Raw genomic sequence first — 14,842 nt, forward strand, 5'->3', positions numbered from 1 at the left:
TATTAACGCAAATGTAATTTAGTAAAAAATAATAGTAATTTCAAGATAAATGCTCGTACTTTTAGGTTCGGTTGCCTCTTTATAATGTTCAAAAGAAGTTTCAATTTTAGTGGGCCACTAAAAACTTGTTTTTTGAGGAAACTAGCAGGATTTTTCTTCCATTCGTACCCCATCGCTTTTTATTCCTATTCCAATTTATACGAGCTTTTTTTTCAGATTCTCTGAGAAATATGTTAAGGTGAGTGGGTATATACAGGGTACATATTTGGGATTTTGGGATTTGATATGCACATATTTTTGCATTTGCTAAAACATAAGTCCCGCTAAAATCTTGTATTTTTAATAATTTTTATTTATATAGTATAAAAATACGCATATACTCATTGTAATATAAAATGTCTAGCAATTGGCGTACTTCATTCATCAAAACTCCGAGATTTTTCTTCTTTGAATATTATTTTTGTACCAATTTATGGCAATTATGTTTTTTAATTTTATTTAAATGAATAAAATCATTTATATTATTTACGGTTATTAAAAATTAAATAATTAAATTTAACACTTATCTTTTAATTTCATCATTATGAAAGTAAAGAGCAAATTAATCATGTGATAAAAAATTTTATTTAATTATAAACTCTCTTTGATTATTTTTTCTATTTTTTTTTTTTTTTTTTTTTTGTAAAACATTAAAAATGTAGACTTTAATTAGAATCTTCATTTTAAGAGTCTTTATTTTCATTATACTAAAATTATATCCTTTGTTATATAAAATATTATAAATAATTTTATGTCCTTGAAGGTATAATCATACTTTATGTTTATAACATAAATTTGCAATTCAACAAAATTATGTGTATTTAGTATATATACATACTTACATTAAATTTACAAAAATGAATGTTCAGAAAAACGTAAATACCTATTTTTATATAAAAAAACATACATAAATATAAAACTAAGCGTGTATTGTTAAGAAAAAAGTGGTAGGATAAGTATTTACTTCATATTAACTTTTACTTAACATCTGAGTAATATAAGTATAAGTTAAAAATTTTTTAAGAATTCGATGTGTTATTTAACTGCCCTAGCATGAATATAATCTGAGCTGAGTATTGCATCTGGACCACAATTTTACACTTTTAAAATTGTTTTTTTCATTTAAATAATTTTTCCCTTTTAGTTAAATTAATTTATGTGATAACTTTGTATTTGAATATGTACATTTATAGATGTCCAGATAGACTGAATTATGGCTTTCTAATACTTTAGAATAAAATCATGAACAAATTAAAAGACACTTGCAGCACAAAAATTGCTATTAAATGAAATTTTAAACGCTTCTTAAATGATTGAAAATAGTTGTAATTTAAAAGCAACAACTTACATTATATTATGTGATAATCAGATTTTATTTAAATTAAACGATCGTAGTAAAAGAGAATTTCCTTTTTTGAATCTGAAGGAAAGCAGATGCTTTATAGAGAATACTTTAGGAATAACTTTAATTCTATCCATCGTGAAAATTGCCGCTAAGCGACAGATTGTAGTACAGCAGCTGGAAAACTTACGAATTACGGTGCACAACCTTCAATCAAAAAATTAGTATTACGCGAGTTATAACCTCGTATTTGCTCGTTAGATATTCAACCATTTTGCACGCTTTTAGATTTAGGATTTAGACAGGCATGTAATTTTCTGTTTTGCAATTTCTGCTTAAGCAATGAAAAATTACAAACTGTTTGGTTCCTTGATTGCGTGCAATCATACAGTTCCATATCTGCGCGCTTGAATATGTATATACTCATGCAATCAAACAGTTTCAAAACTAAAAATGCATGTCTGCCTAAGTACGTTATTTTAGATCGACTACCTTCTTATTCAATCTTTACAGGTATACCATAACATTACGTCTTGTAAGTACAACATGTAAAGATTATGTTCAGCAAGTACAGCCTAAGTTAATAACATTCTCGATTTGAGGTGCATTATAACTTTTATTTGAATTTGTGAGTCCCAAGAAATTACTCCTTTTTTTAATGTTAGAGCAGGTCAAATGAAAATTTTGAATTTTCTCCTTGCAACTCTGTCTCTCTCATTTTCCAGTCATAGACACGTTCTATAAATTTAAATATAGTGAAATTTATTTAAGATTAAGCGACCATAACAAAACAATAAAAGCAACATAATTAAGTACATGAAATACATATTATGTCTACTAACTAAGTACATAATGATAATGACAATAGTAAAGTCATTACACATACGATTATTTTATGTTAACTGGTGTAATATTGTAAGCAAATGGTTTTTCATTATACTATTATATATACATGCAGCTTACATATATTTGTATATATATATATATATAGTAACAAATGCACATTATTTATTTAGATAACAATTTTTAATTGTTTTCAATTCAATTTACTTTAAATATGCACATGTGAGTTTCATTTCTTGCCTAAATACACATTACACTCTTTTAATGTTTTAATGTGTCTCTATGCCCATGAAAATTAAATTGCCTATTAAATTTATAAATAAATGCAATGATAATGTAACACGTTTTTGCATTCATTTACAGAATTCTATTTTATAATAAATATAATTATTTAAAGGGAAACAAAGTATATATAGCAGAATTTAGTATGTGTGTATGTAGAAAAGAAGTGAGCAATGCAATCATATTAATTATTTTTAAACTGAAGCACACAAATTAAATTTGAAAGTGAATTATGCTTTTTATTTTTTCTTTTTATATTTATTTAATTGCTTCACTCAGAAGATTTAATCGCATTTCTTAATTAAAAAGAAAAAGTTAAAGAATATTATTATTATAGTTAGAAATTTGATAAATTAATTTATAATTTTTGTAACATAAATGTAATTTAAGATTTAAAAAAAAAACTTAAATTAGAACACTTTATTTATATTTGTGTATTTGATGGAATATATTAAATTTGACGATTTAGTTAAGAAAGAGCAAAAGATTTATCACTGAACATTTTCAGCAAGATTGAAAAGCAGAATTTGTGTCACTTTATCCATTGGTCAGCCATGCGTTTATTTACAAAACTTCTACACCCTTTCAGACACTAAACTGGCATTTTAACCTCTTTTTATTTTAAAGAATGTGGAAACCTTTTCTTCTTTACAAGTCATTGTTCTGTAAATTTCCTAAAAAATTTTTGTTAATTTATTGGGTCTAAACCGAAACATTTCTAGAAGAGCCCAATTTTAGAGCTGCTTCTCTAAAAGCGTTTTCTCTTTTACTAAAATTAAAATCTAAAAATCGTTCGTTCTAAAAGCGCTGGAGCGCGTTCTGGAGCTAGGGCTCAGGAACGGAATGAAGGAAGTTCGACTTTCGCCTTCCCAGCATGCATATTGCGGGGGAAGGTCCACAGACACCGCACTACACGAGGTAGTGAGGACTATCGAACAATCTATCCATTATAAGCAATACACGTTGGCGGCCTTTCTAGACGTGGGGGGGGCTTTCAACAATATTAGTTCGTGGGCCATAGAAAATTCTCTGACTCAGTTGGGGTTGGAAGATGCTTTGGTACGCTGGATATTATCCATGCTGCGGACCAGGATCCTGTATTCGGATCTTGGTGATAGTAGTGTCGCAAGGTACATTAGTAGGGGAACGCCCCAAGGTGGGGTGATTTCGCCACTTTTGTGGCTTGTTGTTATGAACGAGGTTCTACTGCAACTTGAAGAAAGGCGAGTGAAGGCAGTGGCATACGCTGACGACCTAGTAATCCTGGTTTCCGGCTTTGACCTTCCAACAATCAGTGGGGTTTTGGAAGGATCTCTAAATGTGGTGAGCTCTTGGGCTAAAAGATGTGGCCTTGGAGTGAACCCAGCCAAGACGGAACTTGTACTTTTTACGACTAAGACAAAAATCCCGAGCTTTGGACTGCCCCGATTGGGTGGTTTGCGGCTCAGTTTGAGTCCGGCAGTTAAGTATTTGGGAGTCATACTCGACTCTAAACTTAACTGGAAGCTTAACGTGCAAGAGAGGGTGAACAGGGCCTGTACGGCACTTTACACCTGCAAAAAGATGGTCGGCAGGAGGTGGGGGCTGAAACCTAGAATGGTTTTATGGTTATACACGGCCATTGTACGACCTATATTAACTTACGGTTCACTCGTGTGGTGGCCGGCGTTGGGGAAAGCTTACAACTGTACCAAGATCGGTAGGGTACAGAGGGCTGCATGCATAAGCATTACGGGGGCATTGAGATCGACGCCCACGGACGCTATGGATGTACTCCTCCATTTGCTTCCACCAGACATCCATATTAAGAATCTGGCCGCGGCAAGCGCCGTTAGACTCAGAGAAGCTGAGTGCTGGCACGAAAGGCCGTATGGCCACGGCAATGTCCTTCAGTCACTACCGGACGGAGTGGTTGCGGATGCTACAGACTATTGCATCCCTAGACTTGAGCTTGACAAGAAGTTTCGGGTTGAGCTTCCGTCTCGCGGGCAGTGGAAAAGAAATCTTCCACTGCAAGGCTTTGATGTTGCTCTCTTCACTGACGGTTCCAAGGATAGGAATGGGGTCGGTGCTGGAGTATTTTCGGAGACTCAGAACATATCGGAGTCATATCGCCTTCCCAACGGATCGAGCGTGTTCCAGGCGGAAGTATTCGCCATATGGAAGGCATGCGAAATCCTGGGAAGGGATTTGGTTGTGGCCCGGGAGGTCGCAATTGTGACGGATAGTCGGGCTGCGATTCTGGCTCTAAATTCGCCAAAGATATTCTCAAAGTTGGTAGGGCTTTGCTACGATGAGCTGACGAGATTGTGCAGTCATCATAGTATCACCTTACTCTGGGTTCCGGGACATAGGAACATACCAGGAAACGAGCGGGCTGACGAGCTGGCCAGATGTGGGTCGGCATTGGACGGCTCCAGGGCCGAGCGAGTTCTTGTCCCTATAAACACCATCAAAACTGATATATACCGCTTCCAAGTGGCATGTGCGGACCGCAGGTGGAGGGGCCTGAGCACATGTGCAACGGCTAGGAAGACGTGGCCGAAATACGACCATAAGAAATCAATGAGCCTCCTGGCGATGCCTCGACCGGACATAGCTAAGTTAGTGGCTGTGTACACGGGGCATTGGCCTGTGGGGGATCATGCAGCTAGGCTGGGAATTCCCTTTAATACGTCATGCCGCAGTTGTCGGGAGATAGACAAAAAAGAGACGCTTTTTCACTATCTCTGCGAGTGTCCGGCTCTTCAAGGGGCCAGGTTGTTGTCATTTGGGGAAACGGACATAATGGAACTGGGGAACATTTCTAATAAAAGTATCGGGGACGTAAATAAGTTCCTTAAAAGAACGGGGTGGCTCTGATCGCTGGCCCTGGACCAACGTACTTTGACAACCGGGTTTCACGAGGCGGTGGTAGCAAAACGGCACGTCGGTGCTAATTGGGGTGTTGGCCAGTCGGGTCGCACCGGCCACTCTAACCAACCAACCAACCAAAATTAAAATATTAAATTATGTATGTATAAACATGTATGTACGTTTGGATTTGTAGGGTGTGGGAAATATTATGATATTTACATGTACACTGGCATAACTTTACATTTGATAAATGATAAATGATAGGTGACATTTGACATTTGCTCAATGACATTTGACAGGTGACAAGTGACAGGTGACATTTGACTAGTGACATTTGACACTTGACAGATGGCAGGCGACAAATGACGGTTGAAATTTGACAGGTGACAAGTGACATTTGACACTTAATAGATGACAGGTGATAGTTGACAGATGACAGTTGAACTTTGATTTGTGATGACACCTGTCTATCTGATTTCTTGCCAACTTCTTTGTAAATTATATTAAATACTATTTTTATTTTAAATACTATTAATATTTTTAGAAAACTTGCAAATTAATTTTCAACAAAAATATATTTTCATATATCGATCACAAAGTTTTTAATATTATTTTCAACAAGTCTACAAAAAATTTTTAAAATCAGTAATTTATATTTAAGTCAACTGCAAATAACTAGTGATTTACAATATTATGCATATTTCATTTAGTAATTTTTATAAGAAAATGGGGCAATAAACATTTTTTAAATTAATATTTTTAATCAAATATATATTATTTGCATAATATGCAAGTAAATATATGTACATATATGTATATGTAAATGCATATTATAAAATAAGGATAACATTAAATAAATAGATTTGAATAAAGTTGTCAAAAAATTTTCATATACGTTAGTTATACATAAATAACGTATCATACCCTGAAATTCAAAATTTACTATAAACATTTTAAAGTAAGCTATGTTTGTTTCAATGTTTTCTTAACAATGCAGAATTTGCAATTTAGAATATATTCACAATCTAGAATTTTATAACTTTATGTTGCAAATTCATGATAATTAAAAATATTCAGAACAAAGCTCTAGTTTTTTAAGCTGATATCAAAGTCAGCTTAAAGATTATAGCTCGTTGTTTTAAAAAGTTATTATTTAAAGTATACTTTTAAGGTACCCATATGTTAAGAAATCATTTAATTTTATTTCAAATCATCATAAATTTGTTCCAAATATTTATTTTACTGCATTTTGGATGTCAGGGACATTTTAAAATATTAAAATATAAAATATTGTTAAAAAAATAACTAGAATGTAATAAAAAAATTATATAACAAGTAATCAATCATTTTTATATAACATATAAATATTGATTTACATTATATTTAAAACACATACATACATTACATATGTACATAACGACATAATATATGCACTTATAATAATAATCTTATATTGAAAAAATCAAAAATACAAACAGAAAAAATCTTCGATTAAAATATTTTATGTAAATTTTGTTATTCTTTTTCAGATATTTTAATTAAGGATATTGAAAAAAATTAATAAAATGCTTATGTTTTAAAGAACCTAAAAAAAATATCAGAATATTTTGTACAATAAAATTAAATTTTTCCTTTATTTTTAAATCAGTATTTGGAACTATAAAACATATTGTTTAAGTACATAAGGGTCGTAATTTAGTCAGAATGCTTTAAATTATTTTAACATGTTAGTATATACATATGTAAAAAGCAACATATCGTACACTATAACAAGGCTAAGATAAATAGCTTTAAAATAAAATACATCCATTCCAACAATGCCAAATGAACAAATTCCAAAAAAAAACTATAATTAGCTACCGGAAAATCAACTCATATTTTCCATATTAAATTTCATATAAAATCATCATTAAAATTACAGCAATGATGTAGTAAACGTAAATACATACACCCTTCGTTGGCCACTTAAATTTTATTTAAAAAATTTGAATTATTAGAATTTTTGTGTGCTATACTTATAATCTAAAAATTTTTATGAATGAAAATAAATTCTTAAATAGAAAATTAATGAAAGAAAATATTCGCGACCGGCGATGCTACTGCATATTATAGTACATATATGAGTATATTTATGTATATTGACATTGCAACAGTAATTATTATAATTATATCTTTCATTACTTTCAGATTCCCAAGAATGGAAATAATTATGCTCTTATCAAGTGGATTTTTGATTCAGAGAAATTGGCGACAATACATTATGTAAGTACCTTATTTTTATTTCTAGATCTAGAGCAATCTAATTTAAAAAAATGAATTTTATTGTTGATAAAATAAGAAAAAATCGTTTTTGGAAGACATTCTTTTTGTCTTTTGAATTTGATTAAAACTTTATTAGACAACTTAATATTGAACGTTCTAAAGACATTCTTTAATTGTATGTTTTGAAGAAAAAATTGCTTTTAATTGTAATATCACACTGTTGGTGAAAACTCCAAATTCACCAACAGTAATATCACACTGTTATGTCCAAAGTCGAAATTCAGTTTCCATTGAAATGTACTTATATAGTATCATAAAGCATTTTCTTAAGAATTCTCGCAGTAACATTTAATATTTTCTCAAAATATTAATTAATTTTTAAATAAAGTTTCATAACAAAGCAGCTGTTCGAAACTTATTAAGTGCACATTTAATCATATTTCGTTAATGTTAGAAAATTTATTCATAATTTGTGATTTATGTATTAAGTGGCTCAGATATATTATGCAACGAATCTAAAAATTACTTGTGGAAAATTTTTGTGGAAATTAATGCTTAAAATAATCATTATCAAATTAAAAAACTTCGTTAACCATTGATTATTCTTTGTCATAAATTGATTGCTTTCATTAAAATGTGATTTGGAATTAGTAAATCAGTCAATTAACTATTTTAAATAGTGCCGTATAACTTTTAATATAAAAAGTAGTGTAAATAGAAAAACTCCACAAAATAGAATATTTGAATTATTAGAAGTAACTAGAGTAATAATAAATGATTTCTCTATATGAAAATTGCCCCTGAATGTGATAAAATTCTAAGATAGTGTATATTACGTATGTATGTATGTACGTACGTACTTATATATGGAAAAATTATATGTCTTATGCCACACGACTTATGACGATGAAAAAATTTGTTTATAATAAAATTAGATTTAAACAATAAGAAAATAAGAAAAAAAAAATTTGAAGAAAAATTTTCATTTTTTCGGGAATTTTTTTTTTTTCAATTCAAAAACGCGAAGTTGCCATGAGAAATTAATATACATATGTATGTATACATATATAAGTGCATATACTGATTTAGTGCTATTAAGGATGAGGTTATTACGAGTATTACCAAAATTTAATAGATATGCAAAAAAAAAAAGAAAAATGAAATATAAGAGCAATTTTCTTTTCATTGTTTGTTTGTCAGACTTTTTGTTTTTTGTTGTCTTTTATATTTTTAATTGAAAATAAGAAAATGAATTTTCTAATATTTTGAATATCAAATATGTTAATATTATGGTAACGTTTTTCTTTATATATCGCGGTCTCATCTCCATCATATTTACAAAAACGCGTATAAATTTTGTTTAGTGTTGGTGAACCCATTAATTTAATTTTTTTATGGTCTTCTTGTGTATATTATCGTCTCGCATTCACATATGATGTCGACCGCCATATGTACTTGAAAATTTTTCAAAATTTTCTCTTATTTAATTTTATTTTAGTACTGTTTTTTTTGTTTTTTGCAAAAATATTAAGAAAATTGTAAATAAATAAATTAAAAATGAAATTTACTTATGTTGCTGAACTTTTTAATGTTTTGTAGCAATTTTCAAGAATTTTTTTGTTTCTTTTTTTTGAAATTTTGCCAATGAAAGTGCCGTGGAAAATTATGTTTATATGATAATTATGTTTATTGAAGAAAAATATAAAAAAAAAATGTTTGTATTTTGTTTATGAAAATTAAGTGTTCAATTTTTGTTTTATATTTATAATTTATAAACAATACTTTAAAGAATCATTTACTTCTTTTCCATAATTTTATTTATTATTTATTCGTGTTTAATGTTGCAATATATAATTCGCATTGATATTTCGACAAATGGTCGCATTTTCATAAAATATGAGGGAAATATACTAAAATAATTATTTTTAAAATTGTTGAACAATTCTATTTGCTTTTGAATTTAGAAAAATAGTGTACATGTTTGTGTAAGAATTAGAATTGTAAAATATCAAAGTGAATTTTGTAAAATTAAGTTTGGTTGGACTACAACTTGAGCAAAATAAACAAAAGGGCAACCATTATCAATTAAATTATTTCAATTCTTTGATCTTTCTAGGATTAATTTTCTATATTGCTAGCTTGAATTGCATGTCTTAAAATGAAGAGTTTTTTTTTTTACTTTTTGTTTAATTTTACAGCTTGCCGTATTTTTACCAAGGCAAAGTAAATGGAATATTTTAGAAACCAATGAGTGTAAAATTTTTCTTTCCATTTTTTTAAAATGAAATTGAATTAAAATTTGAAATTAAAATAAGAAAACAGAAGAAAATTCGGCGAAATCGGCTTGTCCTCGATACCGAACTTGTTATAAGTTTGGTTTGCTTTTAGAAGCAGAACAAATATTTATTTATCAATTTGAACTCGATCGAACTGATTAAAATTGAATTACATTCTACTTAAGCTTCATTGAATAACTATATTCAAATTCAATCAATTTAAAAGTTTTGAAATGTAAATTATATTTTAAACCTGTAATGAAACACGCTGTAACTAAATTCAATGCTGTTGTAATTATACATTTATGTTAACATCTACAATTTTGTATATTTTACAATATTTATGCATTTGTGGTAATGATAATGGATAATTTTTTGGATTTATCTGTTTTAGAGTCTCATTAAATATTTAATAACTTCCTTGATTAATTGCATAATTTTTTTGGCGTTTAATTTTTTTTCTATATAAATACTTTGATTGATAAGCTTAACATTTCTGGTATTACAGAAAATATTCTAGAAAAAAAAACAAGAAATGTTGAAAAAAGAATTTTGCATTTAGTAATTTTTGTTATAATTGACATATATGGTGACTTTTTTCTAATTATTTATGATTTAGGTATATATGAGAGCATCAGTCAAGAAAAGATTTCAAAATTCGTGCTGAAAATATATCATTTTTATGCTTATATATGTATATATGTGTACATACATACAATCAGCTAAATAAATTGAATTGAAGATGAGGCGCCTATATGACTTATAAAATTATACAAGATGTAGATCTAAAATTGTGATTAATTAGATTTAATTGTTAAGTGTAATTACAATAGTAAATTGATTACTTATTATTATTAATTTTGAGATGATTTTGTTTTAATGGTCACTTGTTCGTTCGTTGAAAAATTATAGATAAAAAGCTTTAAAACAAAAAGGAAAGAGACTTAGGCTTATACTTTTTCCCCTTAAGCTATAATCTCTGATAAAATTTCAGTTTTCCGAGCTCTTATTATATCAAAATCGTAAGAAAATTTCAAATTTTGTATAACTATAATAAAAATACAAAGTTAACATTTCAGATTAACCGTTATAGATTAACTGTTATAGATTAGAAATCTATGCTTTTTATTAGGTGTTCGATATATATGGTACATTCTCTCATTAATCCCAATTTTTCTATACACATACATAATGTCAATTATCAACATATATTTTTTTTTGTTAAAACAAAACTTCTCTCTATATTCAAGGTTCTTAGGTTGACTGAAAACGCCTCAGTCAACTCACTTCAGATATAATAAACAATCTTTGTAAATTTAATTGAAATTTTATGAAGAATGAAAAATTCAATTGCTGAATAAAGTTAATTGACCAATATTTAAATTCGTGACTCCATGGTACATATCCGTACTTAATATCCAATAAAGGATCAGTAAATAAAAATATCAAAATTATGTTTACAATTCTAAACCATCTTTAATTTTTTTTCAAATTCTTTTATTTCGATTTCTCCTTAATGTATGCAACAATATCCAATTTTTTTTTTATATTTTGACCAATCCCGAAAAAGGGTTAGTTTTTAACTCAAATTACCAAGGTGAAATGCGTTACTTGACGAAACAATTGGTTTGATCAAACATGTTTTTCAAAAATTATCATTAATATTTTGTATATTAGTAAGTTTAAAAAGACAGAAAATATTTTCAAACAAAAACGAAAATAAAACAACATCTGTTCTTATATTGGTCAATCTAACATAAATCAGTTTGTCCAAATTTCATTTTTCCCTCTTAATTTTCATGCCACATCAAAAATTCTTCTATAATATCATAAAATGTTGAAAAATCTTTTAATGTTACGGGAAAAAGAAAATAAATTAGAATTAATGCTAAAACCAAAATACATAAAAAATTTTGGCAACAACCAATTCATCATTTTAATTTTCGCAATCATCCATCATTAATTTGTGTATGAAAAAAAAAATTCAAAGAGAATTTTTGAAGAGCTATTGAAAAACAAATAAAAAAATTATACAACAAATTTATTAATTTATGAATTACAAAAACAAAATAAAAATTTTTATCAAAATTGCGATATTTAATTCATAATACCTTATAATTTTATAAGGTACTTTATAGGAATAGTTGATTATTATGAATTGTAATTGAATACCTTTATTATGTTTTAGGTATAGTGCCTGTATTCTAACTATTGAAGCAGTTGAGAGAATATTAACTTAATAATAAGTCGCCATTGTATTTAAATTCTTTGTATATCTAATATGTATACTGGTTACTACTATAAACAACAACTGAAATGACAACTGAAATATTACAATCTTACAATTTACATGCTAATCAGTATGAGTTCTAAAATTTAATCTATCATTACTTTTTTTTCTTAAGATGTATTGTAATTTTTGAATTTCTAAAATTTGATCAACATATCTCACTGTAACATTGAACAACTGAATATATTCAATTAAATTTTATGAGCCTTTAACAATAATTACAAATTGTCCAAAAAATATAAATATAGGAAAATATAAAACGGACGCCATAAAATTCATTGTTTTGTTTTCTTTATCCCCAAATGTACGCGCATAGATCGTTCAATAAATGTTAATAATAAAGTTGTTCCCCAAATATAAGTATACCAAATTTTAATATGCCCAATTTATTATTAATGTAAATGATCTTTGGAGTAAATGTTTCTGTTTTTGTTTTTTTATATGTACATAGGTTAATAGGTTTTTAGTGTATAAATAAATCAAAAAATTTAAAAAAAAATTTTTTTTAGAACTTTTTAAATTTTATTGGTTTTATATTTTTTTTGTTTTTGTATTGTATTAAAATTAAATAAACGCCAAAGAAAAATTAAGTAATTATTTTATTTTTTTTGTTTCTTTACTTGTATGTTATTGTGTAAATGGAATATGATGGGTCGGTCTACATTCCAATTAAAGCTTTGCGTACATATACATACCTACTTATTTGTAAATATTGACCAAAAAAAAATATTTTTAAATAAAATTGTATAATAAAAAATTAATTAAAAATATTATGGAATGTCATGGACGTCATGTTTTTTTTTCAGTTCTAAATTATAGAGAGATCGTTTTAAGTGGTTTTCTCTGTGAAATATTGTAAAATTTATAATGTTTTAATTTTGTTTTGACGCACATATACAATGTATTTAGAAGCAATCCAAAATTTAAATAAAATTTATAATATAAATGTATACGTAGAGCAATGTTCAATGTGAATATTTTTTTGAAATGTGTATTTACGCAAATTTTAAAGATAGACTTCTCATAGCGTTTTCGATTTAGAGAATATTAACGTATGATAGGCAACGAGCAATAAAAACGGTTCAGTTTCAGCAACATAGTGTGACCGTCTCTGAAATATAAACTTAGGAGTTGGTATTTCGGTTCAATATGTATTTACTGTCATATGTTCTGCCTGAGTGCCCTTCCAGAGTTTTCCAAACATAATTTATATTTTTTACTTTCGTATGTTATTTAATTTGTAAAAACATTTAGTTGGTTATACAAATCGATTTCCTATTTTATATTAATTGTATCCCGCCTCAATTTAACTCAATGACTTACGAAACGAAAGCTTTATAGCGATATTTTGCAAAAATTTGCGGTAACATTTTAATAAAGATTTATTCATTTATATATTTTAGTTACATATTTTTGAGATAGTTTATACATAGACAAAATTATTATATTAAATAACTTCTCATACATTACATGTCTCTTGTTTTCATTTATATATTACAATATATGTGTATATATTTGTATGATTACGATATGCATTATCGTTTATATATAATATATAATATCATACCATATCATAATAATATTATGCTTATATATAATATCATACAATCAATTGATTTTTTTCCGTAACAAGAAATTCGATTTTGACAATTTGCTACTATATATGAGGGGCTCAGCAGCAGAGTGGTATATGCCACATTCACACTGTATTGCAGAAAATACAATTGAAAAACACGAAATTTTAAAAAGCCAGCAAAATGAGTGTTACACCTATATTGACTTAAAACAATATATTGTTCATCTCGTACTTTTTTTCGTACTTTAGCTAGTTTGTTACTATTATACTGGTATTGTCTTAAAAAATGCGGTTTTTTGTGGTTACGCCATTCTGCTTTTGACCCCTCATTTGTATTATTAAAATCGGTTTGAATATTTGAACGACTAAATCTTAATTTATTTTTAACAATGGACCAAATAATTACCTACTTGACTCTTTTATTTTTTAAACTAATTTGTTCATCGTAGATTTCAGGCTGACAATTCACAGCAACTAAGTAAACAATTTAGATTTTTTTAATTAAAATATTGAAATTCCCAATGATGTCCAATGCAGTAGAATGGTCTCTTTTGAATTTGTCATATTTCAAAACATGACATTGTTTTCATTAACGCAATTAATTATAAATTGGAACAAATTTCAAATTCTTTATTCTCCATAATATTTTTTAAAACATTTAATTATTACTATGTTAATTCGTCCTTTTATTAATTCTATATAAAACAGTTCCTTTTCACTAAAACCATTGACCAATTGATTATACTAAACATCCAGATATTTTATAAATAATATAGGATTAACGTTATCGTACAAATAAACGCATTGAGAATATTTTTAATATTTACGATATAGTTAATTACTGATTTCGAACATATAAAACAGAAATAATATTCATTTAAGCGTGTAATTTTTTCTATATTAACTTGTTTTGAAATCGGTCATTGGCCTTCTAGGTCAATATTCTAAGTCCATGCACGAGTATTTAGTGTACATTCGCACAAAAAAAAACAACCAACGCAAAAAAACATTTTAAATTCACCTAAAAATTTTCGTTTTTCATTCTAAATATAAAATCATTAAAAATTTATGAAATC

At 27.9% G+C, this 14,842-nt stretch overlaps 1 protein-coding gene across 1 annotated transcript in view; it reads left to right on the forward strand.

Moving 5' to 3' along the window:
- LOC129615056 (protein MCM10 homolog) overlaps positions 1–14,842 on the forward strand; it is a 131,950-nt gene that overhangs the window by 5,266 nt on the left and 111,842 nt on the right. Inside the window, exon 3 of the transcript XR_008697429.1 lies at positions 7,550–7,624. The gene's annotated coding sequence lies outside the window, so the exon portion shown is untranslated. The remainder of the gene's footprint in view (positions 1–7,549; positions 7,625–14,842) is intronic.

Source organism: Condylostylus longicornis, unplaced genomic scaffold (genome assembly GCF_029603195.1).
Source record: "Condylostylus longicornis isolate FDR11 unplaced genomic scaffold, ASM2960319v2 ptg000135l, whole genome shotgun sequence".
NCBI lineage: Eukaryota > Metazoa > Arthropoda > Insecta > Diptera > Dolichopodidae > Condylostylus > Condylostylus longicornis.